Source organism: Rhineura floridana, chromosome 2 (genome assembly GCF_030035675.1).
Source record: "Rhineura floridana isolate rRhiFlo1 chromosome 2, rRhiFlo1.hap2, whole genome shotgun sequence".
In the NCBI taxonomy this organism is placed as follows: domain Eukaryota; kingdom Metazoa; phylum Chordata; class Lepidosauria; order Squamata; family Rhineuridae; genus Rhineura; species Rhineura floridana.
Genome location: NC_084481.1, coordinates 107458791 through 107479686, shown reverse-complemented (window position 1 = coordinate 107479686; position 20896 = coordinate 107458791). Strand labels below are relative to the sequence as shown.

At 43.3% G+C, this 20896-nt stretch overlaps 1 protein-coding gene across 6 annotated transcripts in view; it reads right to left on the bottom strand.

Annotated features, from left to right (window-relative positions):
• TSPAN4 (tetraspanin 4) overlaps nucleotides 1-20896 on the bottom strand; it is a 937220-nt gene that overhangs the window by 789429 nt on the left and 126895 nt on the right. Inside the window, exon 1 of one of the 6 annotated variants that reach the window (XM_061610070.1) lies at nucleotides 11965-11984. The exons of the other annotated variants lie outside the window; for them this stretch is intronic. The gene's annotated coding sequence lies outside the window, so the exon portion shown is untranslated. Of the gene's footprint in view, nucleotides 1-11964; nucleotides 11985-20896 lie in introns of those variants that run through there. 6 annotated transcript variants of the gene reach the window in all.

The window sequence follows — 20896 nt, the reverse complement described above, 5'->3', positions numbered from 1 at the left end:
ACAACTATAGACCGGTAGCAAATGTTCCGTTCCTGGGCAAGGTTTTAGAGCGTGTGGTCGCTCACCAGCTCCAGGCTCTCTTGGATGAAACTGATTATCTGGATCCATGTCAATCGGGCTTTCGGCCGGGGTTTGGTACAGAAACAGCCTTGGTCGCCCTGTATGATGACCTCTGTCGGGAGAAAGACAGAGGGAGTGTAACTTTGTTGGTTCTCCTTGATCTCTCAGCGGCTTTTGATACCATCGACCATGGTATCCTTCTGGGACGTCTTGCGGACTTAGGAGTTGGAGGCACTGCTTGGCGGTGGCTGTGCTCCTACCTCAAGAATCGTCTCCAGAAGCTGGTGCTTGGAGAGCATTACTCGAGTCCCTGGATACTCCAATATGGGGTCCCACAGGGTTCAGTTCTGTCCCCCATGCTCTTTAATATCTATATGAAGCCGCTGGGCGAGGTCATTAGGAGATTTGGAGTGCGTTTCCAGCAATATGCTGATGATACGCAGCTCTACTTCTCCTTTTCATCTTCTTCAGGTGAGGCTGTTGACGTACTAAACCACTGCCTGGCCGCGATAATGGACTGGATGAGAGCTAATAAACTGAGACTCAATCCTGACAAGACTGAGATGCTGTTGGTGGGGGGGCTCTCTGCCCAGATGGTTGATGTCTGACCTGCCCTAGATGGGGTTACACTCCCCCTAAAGGAGCAGGTCCGTAGTTTGGGGGTCTTATTAGATCCGCTCCTGTCACTGGAGGCTCAAGTAGCCTCGGTGGCACGGAATGCGTTCTACCAGCTTCGGCTGGTAGCCCAACTACGACCCTATCTGGATAGGGAGAACCTTGCCACAGTTATCCATGCTCTGGTAACCTCTAGATTGGACTACTGTAATGCACTCTACGTAGGGTTACCTCTGAAGACGGTTCGGAAACTTCAGCTGGTGCAGAATGCTGCGGCCAGAGTTCTTACTGGGACAAAAAAATTTGATCATATAACACCTGTCCTGGCCCAGCTGCACTGGCTACCAATATGTTTCCGGGCCAGATTCAAAGTGTTGGTTCTTACCTATAAAGCCCTTAACGGCATCGGACCGCAATACCTGGCGGAACGCCTCTCCCGCTATGTACCTACCCGGTCGCTGCGCTCGACGTCGAAGGCCCTTCTCCGTGTCCCAACGCATAGGGAGGCACGGAGAACGATAACTAGAGCTAGGGCCTTCTCAGTGGTGGCCCCCGAACTATGGAACGCCCTCCCTGATGAGATACGCCTGGCGCCTTCTTTGTTATCTTTTCGGCGCCAGGTAAAGACCTACCTCTTCGCCCAGGCATTTTAAAAATTTTAAAAATTTTAAAATTTGAATTTAAAATTGAAAATTTTTAATTATGTTTTATTGTGTATTACATCCACTTGTATTTTAACCTGTTTTATTATGCTGTACACCGCCCTGGGACCTTATTGCTATAGGGCGGTCTAAAAATGTAATAAAATAAATAAATAAATAAATAAATTACCTCAGGCAAGTCAAAATCTGCTGGTGAAACACGATCTCAATCACACCAGTTTTATGCACCTCTTGCTCAAGTCCTGTAAATGCAGGCACTTCGTGCTGTTTGTATCATGCAGGGGTAAATCCCAGTATACCTAACTCAAGAGTTAGGCATACTGGATAAAGTCCAGCTATATTAGAGACTCTTCAGATAAATTCTGTGAAGACTTTGATAGTCATATCCACACTGAAGACATCCTGCTGATTTCTGTGGGATGCCAGTGTTCATCCAGTTTACAGTGAACTGGAGTTTAGTGGCCCGCTCAAGGAACAACACTTTTCTCCAATTTTTCTCATAAAACCAGCTGTCATTTTCAAAGAATATTTATTACAATGTAGCCAACAAAAATGTCATAGTATACACATATACACCAAAATAAGAGGGGGAAGGGGAACTGCTTAGACAGCCTTCTCTACATACCTCTCTGCTGGATTCACAAATTAAGGATATTCTGATATCTGCAGAATTTCCATTTTAATAGTGCAGGGCTTTTGATATCTACACTATTTTTTGTCTCTCTGTCTTTACCTCCATCACATAGACAACATTTTCTCTAATCATATGTGATCAGCCCAGAATTTGATTATCTTCAGTCATTTACTAGTATTATTGTAGTCCTTTAGATATAGCCTTACCTAATCACATTTCCACATTGACAGAACCACTGCTGCAAATATTTGTGGAACAGCAACAAGTAAGACATTCTACATCGTGAAATGAAGTAAAATGAACACTATGAATCAGATCTTATAAAACATTTTGCTGTACAATTACCACAGCCCGTTTGGTTGTGGAAGTATCAATATTTTATTCCCTGAGCTGCTATAAAAATCTTTTGAAATCAGTGTATTGAATGTTCTTTCCTTTTACAAAACAACAACCAGAAAAGCATTAATCCAGAGGTGTCCAACTCCCATGCTGCCAGCTGTTCAGTTTTGGAAGCCATCTTAACACATTTCCCCATCCTGGAGAGCCCCTAGCAGTGCTGACCTATTGAGTAATCTTTAATAAGCACCAGATGTTCCTCAGTGGTTTTGAAGATCTAACATCTCAAAACAAAAGCATAAATACAACTGTGCAACAGCCCTAATGAAGCACGACTTGGGTATTATGTATTCAGTTGTACCACAGAGTAAACAAAAACAAAAACACACACAGAGGGAAGTAAAAAAGGTATGAGGGAAGTAGAATGGTTTCATACTTAAGTAGGAACCTTAGGATTAGCCAAAAACAATCTTAACAGGTGCAGAAACACATCTGCAACATGTTTTAAGGCTGTCCTTACTGCTAGTTTAAAGATAAGAGAGTTATATATGACTCATTCATACTCAGAGTAGACTCAATGGGCAAATTGTCCATTGATTTCAATGGATCCACTTTGAGTATGACAGAGCCAGATACATACAACCCAAGATACTTTTCCTGGGTTTTATTTAAGAATCCCTCCCCCAGGATACAACTGGCATTTTCTGCTGCCCTGAATTATGCTGCACAGCTGCCTTATCACTATTCATCATCTGAGGGTTTGCCCGGAGCAGTGCTTTTGTAGCATTTAATTCCACTTTTACCTTTCAGTGTCTGGGTATCCTTCTCCAAGCATGAGGGTTTGGGTTTTTTTTCCTTCCCCTCCCCCGAAACTGACACTGAAATAGCACCAGTGTGCCAAATAGAGCTCCCAGGTCAGGGGTAGCCAACATGGTGCCCTCCAGATGTGGTTGAACTCTCACTCCCATTGGCACCAACCAGCATGGACAATGATCAGGGATGACTGGAGTTGGAATCCAGCAACGTCTGGAGGGCACCAAGTTGGCTATCCCTGGTGAGAAGCTTGAGATAAGGACTGTGAAGTAACCATGCTGAGGAACAGAAACTGAAGTAGCTAGTTTGACTTCTGCTAGTAGAAACAGAACAAGTTAATAACCTGTCTATAGTAAATAGTACAACTGCAACATGGGAAGGGCGGGGGTAATGGCTGGTATTGAAAGATAGTCAGAAAGTAGCCAGAAAGAGCAACAGTGCAAGACTTCCAATCAGGCTAATCACATGAAAAATTATGCCCCTTTAATTAAACAGTTTACATGATCAAACTTTATAGAAAGTAGCACTAAAACAGGAATAGATAGCATAAAGCAATGCAAACTATTTTGTCTTTTCCTAATTATCAATAGCAAATGTCGCCTGCTTGGGTGAAGTACATCCAAGGTTAGGCCCCCATGGATACAGTCTAGGAACAAAAAGAACAACGGGCCATGCAAGACACAGACCAACCAAAGACATAGACTTCCCCTAGCCTAGGTCACCCCTAATTCTACCAAAATGTCCTTCACATAACAGCATTCTTATCCTTGCTTGGAAGTATGTAGCAGCAGTTGTGAAGTCTGACAGACTAAGCCACACATAATTGACATGCACTGGAAGACAACTGCTTACACTTAATTCTTCCACATGGCAGTGAATTCTGGCAGCACAGAAAAATCTGGCGCCACTAGTGGTTTGGTTTGAGTTTCACAAAAACAGTTGCAAGGGTTGGGCAGGAAATTTCCCAAGTGAGCACAAAGTAATCAGCCATCCTTTAGGTCAGGATTTTTTAAAGCCTTCAACCAAAACACACACGTGTGTGTACACTACAGAACTTGGTGTTGTTGCATCACTGCATGGGAGAAGGTGACTATATTCTTGCAGTTATTTATTTATTTTATTATTCTTGTACCCTACCCTACCCTTCCTCTCATAGGGAGCACAGGGCAGCTTACAACAAAAACAATCTAATAACAATTTTAGGTTACTAAACACACACACACACACACACACACACACACACACACCAGCCTGTAACACGACTGGGCAACAAATAAAAACAGCAGCTGAGAATTTAGAATCAGAGTATAGCCGAAAACACAACTGTACACATGGACATCACCAAATGGTCAATATAGGAATCAAATTGACTATATAATTGGTAGCAGAAGATGGAGAAGTTCCATAATTTCTGAAAAACAAGACCAGGAGCAGAGTGTGGTACAGATCATGAACTGGTCATATCGAAAATCAGAGTACAGCTGAAGAAGAACAAAGCAATCATAATGCCAAAATACAGTTTAAATAACATCCCAGAAGAATATAACGATCAAATAAGGAACAGATTTGAGGCTTTAAACTTAGTTGACAGAGAACCAGAAGAACTATGGAATGAAGTCAGAGACATTATCAGGGAAGAATAAAAAGACAATACCTCTAGTTAAAAAGAGGGAAAGACCTCAATGGATGACTGAAGAAACTCTTAAAAGGGTTAGAGAGAAGGAAAGCAAAAGCAAAAGGAGACAGAAACACGGTCAGAACCCTAAATGCAACAATACAGCACCTAGTACGTAGGGACAAAGAGAACTATTACAATGGTTCTTGTATAGAAATAGAAGAGGACAACAAAAAGAGTAGAACAACAGCCCAATTCCAATAGATTAGAGAAATTAAAGGGAAATTTAAACCAAGAGTAGAGATGTTGAATAATCAACAGGGGAACACACTGACTGAATGAGATGAAATAAAAGGAAGATGGAAGCAATACACCGAAGAACTCTATAAAAGAGATGCCAGGATGACAAATTCATTCACAGAGGAACCATATGATGAAGAACCAGAAATTTTAGACTGTGAGGTGAAAGCTGCTTTTAAAATACTTGGAAGAAACAAATCACCAGGAATAGATGGCATACCAATTGAATTGCTACAATCAACTGAGAATGAATCTGTCCAAAGTTTGACAAAAATCTGTCAACAAATATGGAAAATAAAACAATGGCCCACAGACTGGAAGCGTTCAATATACATCCCAATTCCAAAGAAAGGAGATCCCAGGGAATGCAGTTATTATCGAATTATTGCCTTAATATCCCATGCAAGTAAAGCTCACGATTCTACAACAAAGGCTCTTATTATATATGGAGCGAGAAGCCAGACTTCCAAGCTGGATTTAGAAAGGGAAGAGGTACCAGAGATGGACCAAGGAATTTCAGAAGAACATCACCCTGGGTTACAGCAAAACCTTTGATTGTGTAGATCATGAAAAACTATGGAATGCTTTAAAAGAAATGGGGATGCCACAACATCTGATTGTCCTGATGTGCAACCTATACTCTGCACAAGAGGCTACTGTAAGGACAAATATGGAGAAACCGATTGGGAACCAAGGGTGTGAGACAGAGGTGTATTTTATCACTCTATCTGTTTAATCTATACGCAGAACATATCATACAGAAATCAGGATTGGACCAAGATGAAGGAGATGTGAAAATTGGAGGGAGAAATATCAATAATTTAAGATATGCAGACAATACCATACTACTAGCAGAAACCAGCAATGATTTAAAACAAATGCTGAGAAAAGTTAAAGAGGAAAGCACAAAAGCAGCTAAACGTCATGAAGACTAAAAGTTATGTAACTTTAAAGTTGACGAGGACATTGAACTTGTCAAGGATTATCAATACCTTGGCACTCCCATTAACCAAGATGAAGACAACAGTCAAGAAATTAGAAGAAGGCTAGGACTGGGGAGGGCCGCTATGAGAGAACTATAAAAGGTTCTCAGATGCAAAGATGTATCACTGAACACTAAAGTCAGGATCATTCAGACCATGGTATTCCCGACCTCTATTTATGGATGTGAAAGTTGGACAGTGAAAAAAGCAGATAAAAGAAAAATCAACTCCTTTGAAAGGTGGTGTTGGAGGAGAGCTTTGCGCATACCATGGGCTGCGAAAAAGAGAAATAATTGGGTGATAGCACAAATTAAACCAGAACTATCACTAGAAGCTACAATGAAAGGAGGTTATCATACTTTGCACAAACGGTAGGGCCCTGCTTTACAGCGCTTTGCTTTACAGCGTTCCGCTAATACAGCGGTTGTGAATTGTAGAAAGGCCTCGCTTTACAGCGCTTGTTCCGCTTTTACAGCAGTTTTCTGCCGCTGGGCGCCATTTTGGTCAATGTAAGTCAATGGGATCCGCTTTACAGCGGTTTTCGCTTTACAGCGGGGGTCCGGAACGTAACCCGCTGTATGAGCGGGGCCCTACTGTATAATCAGAAGACATGATTCACTAGAAAAGACAATTCACTAATAGGCAAAAAACTTTGAGGTTTAAGAACATATCTATAGCTCACAGATATTTCTATCAAACTTTAAAAAGCAGGGAAATTGGGCAGCTATGGTGAATGCACCAGGGAAGCAGGAGACCTCACCTCCTCTCTGAGATATTGTACTGCCCTACAAATTGGTCAAAATGCAAACACCATTTGGGTTGGTCTTTCACAGTCCAATACGCCTCCTGTGTAGCTTGGACGAATTTGGTAACATGTGCCTCTGAGCATATGGTGAGTGGTGGCAATACCTGCCATCTCCAAAGATGGAGAATTATATTTTTGTATGTTTGTTGGTGTTCTTATTTTGCTTCTTTCCTGTGTCACTAATGTTTCTACAGAGAATCTAATTTAGAAAATTTTATTTCCTTCATTATTCATCCTAGAAATCTGTGTCAAATTTATTTTTATTAATTTCAAAGCCTTTTTCATTGTTCAGTGTCATATGATGGTGAAGTCAGCCTTTCATGTTTCAAATTGGAGGTTATTTTCTATTTCTATTTTGGGTGCATTAACAGTTGAATCTGAAACTGCAGTTTGATGTAAACTCAGATGGGTTACAATATGTTGCTACTTCAGCAATGACTCTAGCTGTTGGAAAAAAGAGGATGTGTGTTTTCAGCCTGCTATGTTTAAACCACTTCATTTAAGGCAACGTGGGCACGGTCAATTAAAAACAGAGCACACCTAGCATTTTGCTATAATATATTTCACCTCCCACTGTTTTATCTTGTGCAAATTGAGACACTCCTGAGGTCCACTGGAGACTATTCTGCAGAATAGTCAGTGCCATTATTCCACAATTATGTTTGGAGTTTTTTTAGTGTAAATTTTGCAAAGTGTTGCTGTACTTCACATATTCACAGAAACAGAATCAAAAGAAAATGATTTCCTATTGGAAACGTCACTAAAATTGCAAAGTAAATGAGACATATTTAAAGTGACCATCTAAACTATATCACCTGTCTTAATAATGTTGCTTCCTCCCTGCTAAAACAAGATCAGCACAGCACAAGTCTTTTTTCTATTCTTTGGGCTGACCGCAGGTGTTGCCACCGCTCACCATATGCTCAGAGACACAGGTTACCAAATTCTTCCAAGCTACACAGGAAGTGGATTGGACTGTGAAAGACCAACCCAAACTGTGTTTGCATTTTGACAAATTTGTCGGGCAGTACACTATCTCAGAGAGGAGGTCAGGTCTCCTGTTCCCCTAGTGCATTCACTATAGCTGCCCAATATCCCTGCTTTTCAAAGTTTGATAGAAATATTTGTGGGCTATAGGTACATTCTGAAACCAGAAGATTTTTTGCCTATAAGTGAATTTCCCTGCGTTTTAATCTGGGAGGTAAGAAATGGGATCCTGTGCAAGTTTGCTGAGAATGGATTGATCATTTCCATCCTTATTGAGTTCAGTGGGATTTACTCCTCCGCAATCATGCTAAAGATAGGTGAAACTGACCACAGGGCATGGGGAGGGGAGGAGGGGGAGGAGGAGGGAGGGGAGGAAGGGCAGAGGGGAGGAGGAGGATGGGAGAAGGACAGGTTTGATAATTTGCATGTTTATTGAGTTCAGTGGGATTTACTCCCACGCAATCATGCTTAGGATAGGTAAAACTGGCCGGGGGGAGGGAGGGAGGGCAGCAGTGGGCAGGGGAGGAGGAAGAAGGAAGAGGGGAGAGGAGGAAGAAAGAAGAGGAGAGGGGAAGGAGCGCAAAGGCAGGTCTGATCATTTGCATGCTTATTGAGTTCAAGGGGATTTACTCCTATGCAATCGTGGTTAGGACAGGTAAAACTGACCATGGGGGAGGAAGAGGGGGAGAGGGAAGGGAAAGAAGGGGAAGGAGTGGATTGGAGGGGGACAAAGGAAGGGGGAGGGCAGGGCAGGTTTGATCATTTGCCTGCTTATAGAGTTCAATGGTATTTACTCCCACGCAATCATGCTTAAGACGGGAAAACTGACCATGGGGAGGAGGAAGGGGAAGGAGGGGATTGGAAGGGCAGGAGGAAAGGGAGGGAGGGGCAATGGAAGGGGGGAAGGGGCAAGAGGGGGGATAGGAGGGAGCAGAAGGGAGGGTGGGTTTGATGATTTGCATACTTTTTGAGTTCAATGGGATTTATTTCTGTGCAATGATGTTTGGAAATGGACTGCCTTCAAGTTGATCCCGACTTATGGTGACCCTATGAATAGGGTTTTCATGGTAAACTGTACTCAGCGGTGGTTTTACCATTGCCTTCCTCTGAGGCTGAGAGGCAGTGACTGGCCACAGGTCACCCAGTGAGCTTCATGGCTGTGTGGGGATTTGAACCCTGGTCTCCCAGGTCATAGTCCAACACTGACCCGGGGGAGGGGCAAGGAAGGTAGGAGGAGGGGAGGAGATTGGGTAGGTCGGCAGGCACTGGGCAGAGGGGAAGCCCATTTCTTTTCCAAAAGGAAAACATTGTGAACACTATTATTGCTTTTCAGCTTTCCCCCCACCATTTTATTCTACAGCATGCACATGTAGCCTCCCACCCAAGTTTAAACCAAAGCTGTCCCAGGCCACATCCACACCAGACCTTTATTCCACAGAAAACGATAGCAGAAACGATACTACAATATTGATTTATCAGTTTCTACTGATAAATAAATATGTGCATCTCAAACCCTCAAACAACTCAGTATGCCCAAATTTATCTCTGAGGTTACAAACATGACTAAAGATCTGGATAAGGCCAAAGGCCCATCTAGCCCAGCATCCTATTCTCACAACAGCCAACCAGATGCATACAGGAAGCCCATAAGCAAGACATGAGCACAAAAGCACTCCCTCCACTTTTGAGTCCCAGCAACTAGCGCTCAGAGATAGAGTGCCTCCAACAGTGGAATTAGAACATATGATAGATCAGATAAGGCTCTGCACTCCACCCCCTTCTGCACTATGGGGCCAAAGGCGAAATTTGGGGCAAGGAGTCAGCAGTATGCTGATAATACCCAGCTCTATTTCTCTGTAACATCTGAATCTATAGAAGCCGTGCAAGCCTTGGATCAGTGCCTGTGTTCGGTGGTGGGCTGGATGAGGGCCAGTAAACTGAATCTGAATCCTAGCAAGATGGAGGTGCTGTGGATTGGTGGTTCCCGAGTTTGGATAACTGATCAGTTGCCTACTTTGGATGGTGTCATACTCACTATGAAAGAACAGGTTCGTAGTCTGAGGTGATCCTGGATCCATCTTTGTCACTAGAGGCCCAGGAGACCTCAGTGGCTAGGAGTGCCTTTTACCAGCTTCAGCTGGTAAGACAGCTGCGGCCGTTTCTGGACTCAATAGCCTGACCGCTGTTGTCCATGCACTAGCACCCTCCAGGCTGTATTACTGTAATGTGCTCTATGTGGGGCTACCCTTGAGGTTGGCCCGGAAGCTGCAACTGGTGCAAAATGCAGCAGCACGACTGCTCACTGGGGCAGACTATCACCAACATGTCACCCCGCTGCTGGAGGAATTGCACTGGCTGTTCATTAGCTACCAGGCTAAGGTCAAGGTTCTGGTTTTGAAACAAAGTCCTATATAGCTTGATACCAGGATACCTGAAAGATTGTTTTATCCCTCATGTACCCAGTCGATCACTATGCTCTGCAGATGAGGGCCTCCTGCAGATACCATCTTATCAGGAGGTCTGTTCCTCACAACATAGGAAGCGGACCTTTAGTGCAGTGGCACCTACCCTTTGGAATTCCCTCCCCTTAAGTATCAGACAGGTGCCATCTCTGTTATCTTTTCAGTGCCTACTGAAGACCTTACTCTTTCAACAAGCCTTTTAAGTAGAGACATTATCCTAGTCTGAGTCTGTGTTGGAATTGCTTTTTAAGATGTTTTTAAAGCTTTTGTTTTAAACAAAAGATTTTTTAAAAGATGTTTTAATATGTTTTTAAAGATGTTTTGCCGCCCTGGGCTCCTGCTGGGAGGAAGGGCGGGATATAAAACAATTAAATAAATAAATAAAATGTTTTGTTTTAATATATTTTAAAATCTGTTTTTAAAATGCGTTAGTGTTTTTACTCTTTTTGCTTGTCGCCCTGGGCTCCTACTGGGAGGAAGGGTGGGATATAAATTTAATAAATAATCCTTAATAATTTATTAATTCTTAATAATACAAGGAGAGAGAAAAAGCACTGACCTAGCATCAACAATCTTTATGCAGAATATATCTAATCATCAACAATAAATTTGGCTTCTGGTTAATTACCCTACTTTGAATATCCACTACTCCATTACCCTCTGACGTTAAATCATCTTTCACTGATTCACAACACAATCCTATATGTATCTATTCTGAAGTAAGTCCCACTGCATTTCAAAGGGACTCATTCCCAGATAAGAGAGTATGGGATTGCAATCACTCAAAGGCCTTGTATTATTAGACTGTAGCTTTTAATAATAATGATGATGATGATGATGATAGGCACCTGCTTACAACCTTTTTTGTTTAGACAAGCCTATCCAGACTATGTGTTTTAGACGGCAATCCAATACATGTCTACTCAGGAGTAAGCATGCTCCATTGGGTTCAATGGGTCTTATTCCCAGGCAAGGATTGCAACCTTAATCCTTTTTCCGTTGCTTTTTTAATTGTTTTAAAAATGTTTTAAATTAATTGTTTTCAGCTGTTTTATCAATAACTTTAATGTTTTTGGTAACTGCTTAGAGCAGCCTTTCCCAACCAGTGTGCCACCAGATGTTGTTGGACCACAACTCCCATCTTCCTGACCATTGGCAATGCTGGCTGAGGCTGATGGGAGTTGTGGTCCAACAACATCTGGTTGGGAAAGGCTGGCTTAGAGCATATAAATGTTGTAATAATAATAATAATAATAATAATAATAATAATAATAATAATAATAATAATAATAATAATAATATTGTGTCATTCAAGTGACAGGCCCTAGAACTGTGGCTATTTAATCAGAAGGGTGCAATGGATTAATGTTTCCTTGTCCGTAGGATCAGATTACAACTTAGCAAGCAGTAGTTTTGGCCAGTGTTTACCACAGAGAAACCAGTAACCTGTGAAGATCTTGGCCTCTCACACACACTAAAATTTAGATGGTTTAGATTTTCTTAGAACACAAAATGTTGACATTTTAAAACAGGTATACTACAGGCCATTATGTAAATGTGGTATATATAAAAAACACAGCCACAGTTTAAAAGCATCTTGTAAAAGTAGGCATAGAAGTGTATTAATTGGTGTATGGATGCTCAGACTTCTCAAATGCTTGCCTATTATCCTCCTTTTAAAAGTACATATACCTGAAAGTTAATAGCTGAAAATTAAGGTGAACATCTTCCAAATGAAGCTGGGCATGTGTCCTAAGAGGTCTGAGGAAGAGAAAAGTCACAGGTGCAGCTCCTCTCATCATAATGATGCTGTAGGAAAAGCACCATCTGCTGGATGCTTCTCAGCTTCTTAAAAGGATAGCAGTCTCATCTCTGATGGAATATTATTGCCCAACTAGATCAACGTTATCCTGTTAGTGCACAAAAGAACAGGGTCCTCCTACTGTCAAGGGTTTTGATTTTTAACAAATACTAAACTGGCCTTATTGTTCTTCCTTATTCTAAAAAAAAAAAAAATCAGGAATGACTTTTTAAAGCTCTAGCTCTGTGCCCACTATTGGTAAAATGTGCATATATAGAAAAGAATATGCAGATATGCCATTTTTCCCCGCTGAAAGAGGTGGGCAACCTTATGTTAAAACTCAAGTGATCTAAAACAACCACTAGCTATATGGATTAGAATTTCACACTTAGTGTAAAAGTGAGATTGAGATCAACACATTATACTTGAAATCTCCTGCAAAACCCACAGTCTGACTTATCTGCTCACCAGGCCCTCATACTGCTTTTGAAGAAAGCCTTTTTTATTATTTTAGATGTCATTAAAACAGAGTGCTCAGTTGGGTAATTACCCATCTTACTCTGAAAGGATGACCTTTGAGAATGCCAAGTACACAATCCTTCAAACCACTGTACATGCATCCTGAGCAAAACACTGTATGGACATTTTCTGGCATTTTATGTTTCTTTGTGAACTTAAGTTCTACGAGCTGCAAAATTGCACTGAGAGGAGCAGATTGTCAAACACACAGTTTTATTTATGTTATTTATTTAGGGTACTTGGTACTCAGTTTTTCAGTCCTCAGAGTGATTACTAGAGTGTCTTACACGCTTTAAAGACATTGGGTTGAATCCAACCAAGTTGTCCAGTTCACTCAAGGACTTCTGCTTGCACAACAGAACTTCCCCTCCCTCTCTGCTCTCCAACCCATTCCAATCTGTTCTGGGGGTTCTCCCAACTCTCCGGAGTAGATTTAAGGAAGATGTGTGGGGGCACAGGGGGAGAGGAAAGGGAGGGGAGTTCCACTGCGCAAGAGGAAGACTTTGCACAAATGGGATTACTTCACTGGGTACACCTAGGTTTGCAAAGTCAGAAGCATCCCAACCCCTGAGATTTCAAAGGTGGGCCCTAATTATGTCACGGGGTGGGGTCCTAGCGATGTCACAGGGTGGGGCCCTAGCGATGTCACAGGGTGGGGCCCTAGTGGTGTCATTATGCATGATATGTTAAGCATCAACCAGAGTTACTTGGAGCATATGACTCAAACAAACAAAAAATCTCTGACTGGAAATTAAGATAGAAATCTTAGCTAAATGAGGGCGTTTCCAGGTCCAGCTGAAGTGACAGGATAATTCCTTCTTACCTGTTTAGAGAGCCCAGGTAGGGAATATTTAATCTAGCCTGCTTGCTTCTGGCAAGAAGGGTTTAAGTGCCCTCAGGCTAGGCCACTCACCAGAAGGCCATTGTAGGAAGACAGCCTAGAGTTGTGGCAATGTTAGATGGGAGCACTCAGGAGTAAAGATGGATGCCCCTGAAGGCTGCAATTCTAAACACACTTACTAAGGGACTAGGCCCCATAGAACTCAACAGGACTCATTTCTGAGTAGATATGGTTAGGATTGTGCTGTTGGTAATGCTTGACTATTTATTTATTTATTTATTTATTAAATTTATTAGTCGCCCATCTGGCTGGCTGCCCAGCCACTCTGGGCGACGTACAAAATAAAAACATAAAAATACATTAAAACATTAAAAATCTCAACAATAATAATAAAACCTAACCCACCCCAAAAGCCTACCTGAAGAGCCAGGCTTTCAAGGCCCGGCGGAAGCTCATCATAGAGGGGGCATGGCGGAGATAATTTGGGAGGAAATTCCACAAAGTGGGGGCCAAAATTGAAAAAGCCCTCTTCCTAGTCCTCACCAGTCTAGCTGTTTTAACTGGTGGGATAGAGAGAAGGCCTTTTGAGGGTGATCTTGTTGAGCGGCATCCCTGATGATGTTGGAGGCGCTCCTTCAGATAGACTGGGCCGAAACTGTATAGGGTTTTAAAGGTCAGAACCAACACCTTGAATTGGGCCCAGAAAACAACCGGTAACCAGTGCAACTCCTTCTGCACTGGAGTGACGTGATCTCGCCGGCGGCTGCCTTTAATCAGGCAAGCTGCCGCATTCTGTACCAGTTGCAGCTTCCGGACTGTTATCAAGGGTAACCCCATGTTGAGCGCATTACAGTAGTCTAGGCGAGAGTAGACCAGGGCATGTACCACAGATGGGAACAGATGGTTGGGAAGGTAGGGGCACAGCCTCCGTATCAGATGGAGTTGATACAGTGCCACCTGGCTCACAGCCAAGACCTGAGCCTCCATGGACAGCTGGGAGTCAAGAATGACCCCCAGGCTGCGGACCTGGTCTTTCAGGGGCAATTGTACCCCACTGATTACCAGGTCAACATCCCCCAACCTTCCCTTGTCTCCCACAAACAGTACCTCGGTTTTGTCAGGGTTCAGCTTCAGCTTATTCCTTCCCATCCAGCCACTCACCGACTCCAGGCACTTGGATAGGGTTTCTACAGCCAACCTTGGTGAAGATTTGAATGAGAGATAGAGCTGCGTGTCATCCGCATACTGGTGACACTGCAGCCCAAATCTTCTGATGATAGCCCCCAGCGGCTTTATATAGATGTTGAACAGCATCAGGGAGAGGATGGAGCCCTGTGGCACCCAACAAGTGAGAGGCCAAGGATCCAAAACCTCATCTCCCAATGCCACTCTCTGGTACCTACCAGAGAGGAAGGAACGGAATCACTGCAATACAGTGCCCCCTATGCCTAACCTCTTCAGGCGGTCCAGAAGGATACCGTGGTCAACAGTATCAAAAGCCACTGAGAGATCCAGAAGGACAAGGAAGGTACATTTGCCCCTATCCAACGCCCTCCTCATATCATCCACCAAGGTGACCAAGGCCGTTTCAGTCCCATGTCCAGGTATGAAGCCTGATTGAAATGGATCCAGATAATCCGCTTCCTCCAAATGCACTTGCAACTGCTTCGCCACCACCCGCTCAACCACCTTGCCCAGGAATGGCAGATTTGAGACTGGGCAAAAGTTGTTCAGATCTTGGGGATCCAAGGAGGGCTTCTTTAGAATTGGTTGTATTACTGCCTAGGGATCCTGTGCACAGATATCTATATCAAAGCCTGCCTTGTAATGTGGCTGCTCCAAACCTTTTTACAGAGTTGGCCCTTGACTGCAGAGAGAGGTTGGAGAAATGAGCAAGAGTTAAGATTTTCTACCCTTTCCTGCCTATCTTGTGGGCTGCTATAAACTCACTTTGACAGCCAACCCAGTTGCAGTGAGTAATAATTGACAGAGAGAAAACACACATGGTTTGGTCTACCTTCACAGGCAGTAGCTTGGGAACAACCATTGAAGCCACACTTCCCAGTATATGAACTTTCTTTTACCACTATTGGGCAAGAAACAAACCATCATGCAAACAAGGTGTATCATCAGTGGGTTTAAGGGGGTTGTGCTGACCACATGGAACCACTGTTGTTGCTTCTATGGATGTAAGGGAGTGAGGTCAGAGGTAAATGAAATGCAAATAGAAAAGAAAAACAAAAGACAGTGTGATCCCCTAAATGCAATACCTACCAACCACAACAAGAATCCTATGAGTAAGGCAGAAAACTCAGCATCTCGCAACCAGTCAGGGTTCCTAACCAAAACTAAAAAAAATCTGGGCAGGCAGTCAGCCAAGGTCACAGATATCCCCATGCACCACAACCTGATCCGGGGACTGCAGTGAGTGCAGAATGCTGTGGCATGATTGCTGATATGTGAGAGACCCTATCAGCACATAATACCTCTGCTCTGAAATCTGCACTGGTTGCCAATTTGCTACCAGGCCAAGTTCAAGGTGTGCGTTCCATGTTACAGGTGCCACATAATACCTAGGGCAGATCCACACCATTCTTTTAAAGCACATTCAACACACTTTGAAGCACATTAATCCCACCACAGAATCATGGGAACTGTAGTTTGTTAAGGTCGCTGGAACTATAACTGTGAGGGAGAAACTACACCCCCCAGGATTCTTTAGGGGAATTCATGTGCTTTCAATGTGAGTCGGATGTGCTTTAAATGCATTGTGTGGATCTACTTAATAAACTTTGCCTGCATGTAATTCATTTTAATTAATTTTTAAAATGGAAATCAGCTACAAAGTTTACTTGGTGACCATGGGCCACTCACCATCTCTCAGCCTAATCTGCTCCTCAGGGTGAAAACAATGGAGGAGGACCATGACCACCCCAAGGAAGAAGGACATACTTAAAATGCAGAGGAAATAATAATGTACAACCATAGCGTGAAATCAGATACATTGTCATGCCCCCCTCAGAGGACTCATCCAAGGAGGAAGAGGAATGGGAGACCACAGATCCAGCAGAGGGGACAAGCAGGGAAACAGCTCAAGATCCTTCACCAGACCAGGGGCAAGCTCCTGAGGGAGCCCACCTGTCAGAGTCGGGAAGCGACCAGGAGGCTGCCCCTTCCCCAGAAGAGAGAAGATGCCGTTGCAGCAACAAAGGCAATCAGCTCGACTAAGGAGCAGAAGAGCTCGCAAGAACCCTGGCTGATTGTAAGCACCTGGCCTCGCACGCCAAGCATAAAAGACTGGAAGCAAAGGGAGAATTATTGCTAGAGTCAATGTCAAGCCTTGCTGCAGACATTACTCCAGCTCTCCTGTTAAACCCGTGCCTTGAACCCTGCCCTGCCTGATCGGATCTCTTGGTTTCTGGACATTTGGACTCCCTTAAGGACGTCTCTGCCTCTTCCTTTGGTGCTTCCCAAATGGTAAACACGCTGGCTGGCCCCCTGGTTTCTCCTGCCTGGCAGATTTAAGGTCTGGCCTTATCCGTTAATTAGTTGCTAGACGCTGTGAACCCACCGCATTTGATATATATATTGAGACATATTATGAAGAAATATTTATATAAGTAGGCATGTCAAATATGTCTATTATTTACACAACCTGTAAAGATATTTATAGTGCAATCCTAAGCATGTTTACTCAGTCCCAATGTACTCAAAAAGGGAAGCATGCACAGGACTGCAACCTCAAATGATAAGGAACTTCACTCACCCAGCCCAAAATTCAGAATCTTGCCACTCTAAGGTATTTTGCAACTGTTTTATACTTGTTTTATGGTTATTGGATTTTAAATGGATTTATTTCTTGTTGTAAGCTGCATTGGTTTCCAACCCTACCTCACAGGGTTGTTGGAAAGATTCCATATACACACACACTGGAGATGTAAAAATACATACACCCTATATAATAGTTTATTGTCAAAACTAGTTGGTCATTGCAGAACTTTAAAAAAAATCAGTATTAGTTTCATACCAAATACAACCATTGACCTTTGGGTGAGGGCAGGAAATAAATCCTAATTCTAATAATAATTCTAAAAAGCCCTGCCTAGTTACTTTTTTAAAAAAAGGATTGGAGGAAGAGAGAAAGATTTACACCATACAATTCTTCACTATGTTCACTCAAAAGTCCCATTGATTTACAGCACAATCCTAACCATGTCTACTCACAAATAAGCCCTACTAAATTCAATGGAGTTTACTCCCAAATATGTTAGATTTGCAATGCAGCTTTACACCCAGAAAAGTGGGTAATGGGAAAAGTGGGTATTCAAAACAGGCTATGAATTAGACAAATAAACTACCTACTGCAACAGCCCAGTAAAATTTAAACTTGTTTGACTCCTTATAATTAGAAAAGTATAACATAGTGCTGCACACCACCCCAATCTCTGAGCAGTGAGAGATCTCCAGGGGTCCCTGCACTTACACAGATGTTTGGTTTCCTTGGGAAGAAGCTCAGTGGAGTCTGTGGTGTCTTTATGAAATATAGTTTATTTATTTACACACATTCCAACCTGAGCTAAAGATAGAGGGATTCAAAGCATCATCAGTCCAATATCTTGCTTTTCCATCAGGCTTACACAAAGCACCCCAAAGCCATGGTGCAGAGAGCTAGCCTCTCTGCTTGTCTCCAGCTCCCAGTCTTCCCGCAGACTCAAAACTCAAACCTCTCTTTGGCTATAGGAGGGAGGCTCTCCTGAAGAGTTTCAATAACAATAGAATCTCCTTGGCTCATTCACCAGTTAATGGGCACTTGACAGACCCATTAACTTACCTAGCCACTCTATTACACTAACAAAGGGGACTCATCTGGCCAGCAGAGTGGGTTTCTCACCTCCAGGTACAGGGTTCCAAATCAGAAGCTGGAAGGGGACTCACAGAAATCATCCATCTCAACCCCAGACCCATAACAATATTATACATTCACTCAACTTCTGATGGGCTCCTGCTGGGAGGAAGGGCGGGATACAAATAAAATAAATAAACAACAACAACAATAATAATAATAACGTGCAGACAAACAGAAAAGGAAACTGTTTTCAAGATTTGCAATGGGTTCTAGCTCTTGCCTGGAGGTCAGCAAATCTCTTGTCAATCACAACCCTGACTTCATTTATTGGCTAAAAACCTGAAAGGGCAGGGATTAGAGCAGCCGACTTCTAACAGAAGTTTGGGGGGGCCTGATGTTTTGGTGCATATCACTTGCACCAGAACACCTAGAAACTTTTTTTAAAAAATGAAACCTGAGAGTCCGGAGATTAAGGTGACTCTGCAACCCTAGGTACAGCCCATAGTGAACAAATAAATAAAACAATAAATAGCAACAGAGCCGAAATGTATTCAATATTAAAAATAGAGATTAATAATAACAGAGCAGAACATGTAAGAAGCCTGAGCAAATAAAAAGGTCTTAATCTGGTATTAAAACACTGGGAGAGGATTCTAGAGCCATGGCGCATCAACTGAAAAGGCTTTGTTCCCCAGCAATCACCCGTCTCACCTCCGAAGGCATGAGAACCCAGAGAAGAACTGCCAGGGAAGATCTAGGTTCAAGATGGCAATCCTGAAGCAACCCAAGCCCTGAAGCATGTAGAGCTTCAAAAGGATAAAGGCCTGCATTTTGAACTGTACTCAGAAACTGACCAGGAGCCAGTATGTGCTTTAGAACTGGCAAGTTATGTTCTGCCTGTCCAGACCCAGTCAGTGATCAAGATGCTAGAGTTTGAACAAATGAAGGTTTCCTGGGCAGCCCCAAGCACAGCACATTACATTACTCCAAACAGGATATTACTGGAGCAAGAAAACCATGGCCAAGCTATCTATGTCCTATCCGAAGTTGAGAGATCCAGACACGGCTGTGATTTTTTCTCTTTTTATTAAAGTTACATCAAAAGCAGTACGCCTCATTATCCTAACTACACTTTTTAGGAACTTTGCCCTGACTAACTCTGACTAAGCTTGACTCCAAAGTGCTATGACATTGAATCAGCAACAAACCCCCTCCATGCCCCCTTAAGAAGGCTTGGCTTTCTCACTAAGCCATTGGTTCCTCCTTAAAGCCTGTTGAATCTCCTGCATCTGTCTCCTGCACACATGGGGTGAAAGGGGTTGGCACTCAGATTCTCTCTCTCTCACTTGCTCGACCGTGGGAACCTGTGGGGCACCCAGCTGGGAAACGTCAGGTGCAACAGGCGGTGCTTCCAGTGTGGGCGCAGGTGGGGGAGGTGTTTCCATCATAGCAGTCTTCAAAGGGACAGCCTCTGACAGTTCTGGTTGCACTTCGGGGGGGCAGGATCGGGAGGAGTTGAGGTGTCAGTGACTGGGCTTTGCGCACTCCGTGATCTATCCCTGCTGCTTGTCCCCTCCCCTGCTCATTTCCACAGTCCTTAATGTCTGGAGCTTCAATGCCCCCCAACCTGGGTCACAACAATCTATGCCCAGGAGAGGCTGCAGTTGGCACACCAACTTCATCTAGTACCATCCAAGGCTAAAGCTGAATCTAAGAGCACCCCAAACTGTGAACCTGATTCTTTAAGAGGAGTAAGGCTCAATGAATGGAATCATAACAAATATGGCATAATCCAATGAACACACCATCATCTGTGTAGACTGCAAATTAAGGCTTGTTTTTGGTCTCTCTCAGAGTCCTCTGTGCCATGGTGGCAATCATGTTCCCATGAGGAATGCAAAGCTCCACAAGAGTGCCCCAGCTTCTAGCTGCTTATCACTAAAGCATTCTCCCCAGGAAAGCTTTTTTCTATGTCTCGCTGTAGAGTTTTCAAGATGTCCAAGCTTTCAGGATGAGTACCCACCTCACCTTCAAATGATCCACATCTTAGAAACAGTTTTGTCTGATGAATGGAGCCCCCCCTCCTTTTCACCACTGATCTTTCTCTCTAAGGATATCATAGAATCATAGAAGAGAACTGGAAGGGACCTATAAGGCCATAAAGTACGACCCTGCTCATACGACAGGTTCTGTTCTGGACCGCCGCCGTAAAGCGAAATCTGCTGTAAAGCGGAACATATTGACTAACATTGTCTAAAATGGCACCCGACACCCAAAAAATGCCATAAAAGTGGAACAAGCACCGTAGGAGTGGGGCCTTTATGCAATTGACAACCACTGTATCAGTGGAACGCTGCAAAGCGGAGCGCCACAAAGTGGGGCCCTACTGTATAGTCCAAACCCCTGCTCAATGCAGGAATCCAAATTATAGCATACTCAACATGTGGCTATCCTGCTGACTCATGAATGCCTCCAGTGTTGGAGAGCCCACCAGCTCCCTAGGTAATTGCTTCCATTGTTGTACTGCTCTAACAGTTAGGAAGTTTTTCCTAATGTTCAGTCAAAATCTAGCTTCCTGAAACTTGAGCCCATTATTCCATGTCCTGCATTCTGGAAC